This window comes from Balaenoptera physalus (assembly GCF_965194825.1).
Source record: "Balaenoptera physalus genome assembly, chromosome: 20".
In the NCBI taxonomy this organism is placed as follows: Eukaryota; Metazoa; Chordata; class Mammalia; order Artiodactyla; family Balaenopteridae; genus Balaenoptera; species Balaenoptera physalus.
The window spans coordinates 41,198,300-41,204,210 of record NC_138901.1 but is presented as its reverse complement, the minus strand read 5'-3'; positions in this window follow the sequence as shown (position 1 = coordinate 41,204,210).

The window sequence follows — 5,911 nt, the reverse complement described above, 5'->3', positions numbered from 1 at the left end:
TTCAGGTGGTGAGGTCTCTCCTGCAGGGGAAGTCGGGGGGAAGATTCTCCTTGCTGGGGTGGGGGAGGGGTCTCTGCACATCTTAAGAGTCCTGGCCTTGCAAGGGAGCTGAGAATCTTGTTTTGGGAGCAGGAGGCCCATTCCTTTGGCTTCCGGAGATTCTGTGAGACCACCTGAGAGGTGGGCTCAGCTAAGCCACGAAGCCCTTCTGGGAGAGGAGCGCTGACTGCTCAGTTAGTGGCCCGGAAATTGATCCCCGGAGCTCTGAGGTCTGAGGGACAATTTTTAGAGAGAGAGTCGTAGGCTAAGTGCCACCTGATGGGTATTAAAACATTGCTTTTTCCTTCAAGAGGAGGGAAAATACAACCGGCAGCATCTCTGGCATCATTCAGGTTTTCTTATAACGTACGAAGCCCTTCCCCCTCCGTCCCCAGTATACAGCCCCTCACTCTCTCTGGTGCGCAAGACTCACCTCTCAGGCCTCATCTGCGTCCTACAACTGGCCAGTAGGAAGCACACTTGACCTGGCAGTGTCCCCAGGAGACCGCACTGGAGCTGCTGCCCAGCAGCTCTAGAGCCCGTTCTGCTCCCAGAAAATCCTCGCCTCTGGAGCAAGAAAGCCCAACAGAAATAAAAACGAGAATTCGAAAACATTCATTTCTTCCAGTGAATTCAGCCAGTGAGCTCAGAGGAGCAAGGATAATTCTTCTCCAGGGAGGTGGATCTCGTCCTCAGCTCAGCTCTTTAGCATTGAATGTCACCAGACCGTCCGTGTGGCTGGTGGGAACTCTGTAATCAAATTTGGGAAATCACTAAACTCTTTGCATGCCGAATAGCTATTTATATATTATATAAATAAATAAATAAAATAAAATATATAAATATATATATCTCACAAATGCAGGCCACATGTCAAATTCAGCTTTGCTTTTTTACAAATGAATAAACTTAATAAAACGAACATTGGAGAGGGTGTTTGGAAAGACATCTATTTAAATCTTTATTACACATTTGATGTTAAAAACAAAGAACGGTTTAGATAAAACAAACAAATAAATAATTATATATAAACACACACACACACTACAGATTACACTTTATTAGAAGACACATTAGCTAACGGGATATGGAACTTCAAGTGTTTTGTTATATAGCATGGACATTTTATTTTACATATCAGAACATAAAGCCATTTTACAACTGTGAAGTGTGTGGATGCTCATTACTCCTGACTTGTCATTTCTTGGCTCAGCAATGGTCTCTGCTTCCCTTTTGCTCATATATTTTCTCAAGGGCCAGGTGGAGCCCTTAGTGCCTCTGCGCATTTGTTCCATGGAGCCTCTGAGCTCAGAGTGAAGTAATTTAGGACCAACGGAGCAACTGTACCTTTGATCTCATGCTACTCCCCAGATGATGGGCCTGGATTCCAGGGCCCACAAAGACCCCAGACGGGCAGGGCAGACAGTACACAAGAATCTGTCACCTTTTAGTAGTGGACATGCAACCTGGCGGTCTGGGGGAGATGGGCTCCCAGGTGGGGAGTTCTTGGTGGGATTTGTGCGGCTGCCTCAGAGAAGGAACTGAAGGGCAGGTTGGAGTCAGAGCCCAGAGCTTCCTGGAGCAAGCAGGCAGCTATGTGAGCGCATCAACCACCTGCACCCCCCAGGGGAGGAATCAAGGCCTGGCAGAGACCTCCGCTTGTCTACTCCTCTGCCAGATCCCTGAAGTTGGCCTCAAGATGGGGATGGGATAAAAGGAGACAAAATCCAGTCCAGGTTCACCCTCCTAGATGAGAAGCTGGTGTCGGAAGGCATGTTGGGTCTCCCTTCTAACAACCCCTTGCCTCTCGCCCCCTCCCCTCATGGCTCCTTTTCCAAAGCTGCTCACTGTCACCCACCATCTCCAGGAGGGAGGCATGAGAAGAGAAGGCAAGGGTAAGGGATGCCCTTTAAATCCTTGTCCTCACCAGGATTAAGATGAGATTTTCTGCTGGGTAAAAAGTCAACCTTGTCTCCTGTCTCCCCAGGGTCCTGCCCTTGTGGCCCTGGGTTGCTCTCTGGCTGGACTCCCCCCCTTGCAGAAGGAGGCCAAGCTCCTTTTTTCCCTTTGCTGTCGGCTCCCACCTTGGGCTTGTTGGTCACAGAGAAAAACTTAACTTGGCTCAGGAGGCAGGGAAGAGGGGGGTTCTTCCTAACTCACACCTGCACTGCTCTTTTCTTTCTGGGTGAAGATGGCATTCTGGGATACTTTATACCTTCTGCAACCACATGTAGGGGGCTGGGAGCTAGATGTATGTTCCCAGGCTCTCTGCAGACACACAGTTGCCTGAGTTGGAGGTAAAGAAAGCCGCTTCTTAAGAGAGATGTTGTCTTTAGGCAGCCCGCTGCTTCCTACCAACTTTCTGGGAAGCATGAGGTCCGTGGGCTTCCCCACCTGGACATGGCTAGAACAGGGCCTGCAGTGGGATTTGTGGAACTTTCCTGCCCCTCTGAATCAACAAGTCAATAAAAAGGGGGCACATGGGATACCCTGGAACAAAGGGCACCATTCAGTAGCGCCAACAGGTCATACATCATGGGGCCAGAAACCTGCCACATGAAAAGTGTCTGCTGCTGCTGTGCCCTGCCTGGGAAGGGAAATAAGAAACGATGAACGTTCAACTGTGAGCCATAGGCAGGCCGCCCCCAGGGCTCTGCCCTCAGCCCAGGGCCAGGCCCCTGGGGGAAGCCGGACTAGGCTCCCAGCCGCAGCTCAGACACCCAGCGGCCCCTCCAGTGACAGAAGAGCCTGGAATAACCAAAGGGAGAATGAAAAGAGAAGCTGGGTCAGACTGACAAATTGTTAAAAAACCAAACCAACTTCCAGCCTCCACTGGGCCTCAGGGGGTCAAGAGGCCTGCCTCTCCCGACTAATGGAGACTGCCGGAGGAGTAGCAGTCCCAGCCCTGCAGTGTCTTATCTTACAACATAAAATTAAAACCCACTTAAAAGGCCGGAGGGCATGTTAACATTCCCCCTGCTGTCTAATTGAAGTAGTTCCCAGCGCAAAGGATTTCGCTTGAAAGATGTCTCCCTCCAAGCCCGGGTTCTCCTGCTTGGCGGCCCGGGGAAGGGGGTGGGGAGAGAGAGAGAGCGTCATTTCAAAAACCAGCAGGAACTTAGGCGGGAAAAGCGAGGGTCCTGTTGGCCGCCCGCACCCTACAGGCGGCAGGTGGCGACGGCAAAGGTTAGGACAGGCTGGATTGTTTTGTAGTTTTTAAAAATCTGCAAATTCATTAGCAGCTATGTCAGCAGAGGCCAGACTCCTGACGAGAAGGCCTGGTAATGATTCAGATACAGTGAGCCCCACAGCGAAACCTGGCCGTTCCCGAGGCCAAGAGATTTCTATTCGGTCCCCCAACGATGCCCTCCTCCCTCCTATGCAAATATATTACAGGTCTCCAAGGCATACGGAATCAATCAGGGACATCCTGTAAAGGTGATGAACTTGCACTGGCCATCCTGAGTAATGGGAACCAGTCAGCCTGAAGCCCGCTGCGACTGAAAGCCAAGGTGACAGCTATTAAGCAATTGTGTGCAGAACAAAATGGCAAAGGGGCCGGGTAATCAATTCAATTTCGATGGGCAACCCAAGCAACTGCCGCGTCTGTCGCAGCTGATTAGAGAGGGCCCTGCTGGAGCTTTCAGTGCGAGCCCATCACAGATCAGAAACAGGCCCGGATGAAAAGGGAAAGAACCGTCTCCTGAGAAGCAGGCGATGAAGGACTCTGTTTTATGTGACGGTGTTCTTCCTTCTCTCCTTGAAGAAAGAGTCGAAAAAAAGCCAGCAGTTTGGAGATTAGATAGTTTTCTTTTCAGCCATTTATCATTATGAAGGAAAGTAGACAGGGCAGGGGCAGAAAAATCTCCAGTGGGATTTCTGCGAAGTCTCACTAAGAAGGACCAGGTTTACACTTTGCCGCTCAAACAGCCCCTGCTTATTACCACAGCCTGACGGGGTCTGCAGAGCGTCCGGAGTCCCTCTTCTCTAACAAGAGCAAACAGGCCCCAGTGCTCTGAGGAGCACAGAAATTCTCCTGCAGAAACCCCAAACCGCCAAATTGTATCGTTTGTGAAAATTAAAGCCTGAGTTGGAATCACGGGGAGAGGAGGAAAATGGGAAAGGGAAAGATGAGACAGGGTCATGCAAAGTCCCAGCAGGTAATGCCCGGCTGGGGCCCCCCAGTTACCTGGACCCAGCACAGGGCAGGAAGGACCCTGCCGTGTCTGTCCGCGGTCCACGCTGACCCCAGGCCGATGGTGAACCCTGGCAGCCTGCTCGAGAATTCTAGGCTCGTGCTTGGTTCTCGGGAGCACGGGTTTGGGGAAGGTAGAGAAGGGGTACCCACAGGCACAGAAGCCGCGAGAGAGACCAGCTATCGGACTGTGGAGGGGACAGGAGAGGCTTGTGAGCAGATGGGAAGCGATGCAGAACCAGGAGGGGGAAGGTGTTCTCGGAGCCCAGGGCGAGGAGTAAACATCCGGGGCAGGAGGGCTCAGGGCCGGGGCAGGGCGGTGAGCAAGGAGGAAGGGCTGACGTGGAAAACGAGAGCCATGGGTGAGCAGATCATTCTTAAGAGAAGAATGGCAAATGGATAATTAACCTGAACAAGACTAACCTCACTAATAATCGAAAATGCAAAGGAAAGTGATAAAATACCACTTTTGTCTAACAAATTAATCAACATTTAAGAAAAGATGTGGGCAGCTTCTTTCAGTCCTTGCTGGTGGGAGCACAGATTGTTATTTCTGGAGAAAGCAATTTGGTGGTGTGGACAAAAACTCTAAAAATGTTCATATCCTAAAGAAAATATCCAGAAATGTGGACATAGCTTAATGCTCCATAATGTTCATTGTGGTATTATTTTTAATAGCCCCAAATTGGCAGAAAGTAAATTATGGTTAAGTAAATTATAATATACTCATATTCTGGAATATGATGTAGTCATTGACACTGTGTTTACAAAGTATGTTTAAGGACATGGGGAATTGATTTAAAACTAAGTGAAAAAAGAGGATCGTAATATAGAGTATGATCTCAAGAATATTGGAAAATGAAAAAAAAAAACTGGCATAGCCAAACTATAGATCATTAAATAGCAATCAACGAGAGAATGAAATATATAAATATATATTTCTGTGATATATTATGTGAAAAAGTTTCTGAGTAATATGTATGGTTTCCCAATTGTGTGAAATATAAAACAAAAAACACACCTCTGTGTGTGTGTGCGCATATGGGTGTGCAGTGTAAATGTATGATGTATGAGTCTGTATGAAGGTGTGTGATGTGTGAGCCTGTGACGTGTATCTCTGTGTGTGTGTGCGCGTGCGTTCACGCGCGGTAGGGGCACAGAGGATTTAGGAGGAACTGTTTCTGAAAGTTCCCTCATACATCTCCGTTTTGTTTGACTTGTTACAATGAGCATGTATTACTGCTGAAACGAAAAGATTTAATTAAAGAAAAAAGAAAAATAAGGTAAGATTATAGAAGTGCCTGAAATAAAAGAAGAAAGAGTGAAAGAAACTGTGCCCAAACGCTGTGGAGGTAACTCTGGGAGGTGGATGAGACTGACTTCTGGGCCCCCTCTCTCTGCTTGTTTTCCTCCTGACTCTGGGGTCTCCCTCTTAGACACCCCTTCTTCTGCCTAGGCCTTTAATGTTGCTCTTGTTCAAGGTCTGGGGCTTTAGCCTTCTTAATTATTTATTTATTTTTTATTGAAGTACAGTTGATTTACAATGTGTTAGTTTCAGGTGTACAGCAAAATGATTCAGTTATAGGTATATGTATCTATCTATCTATCTGTCTGTATATATATACATATGTCTATATCTATTCTTTTTCAGATTCTTTTCCATTATAGTTTATTACA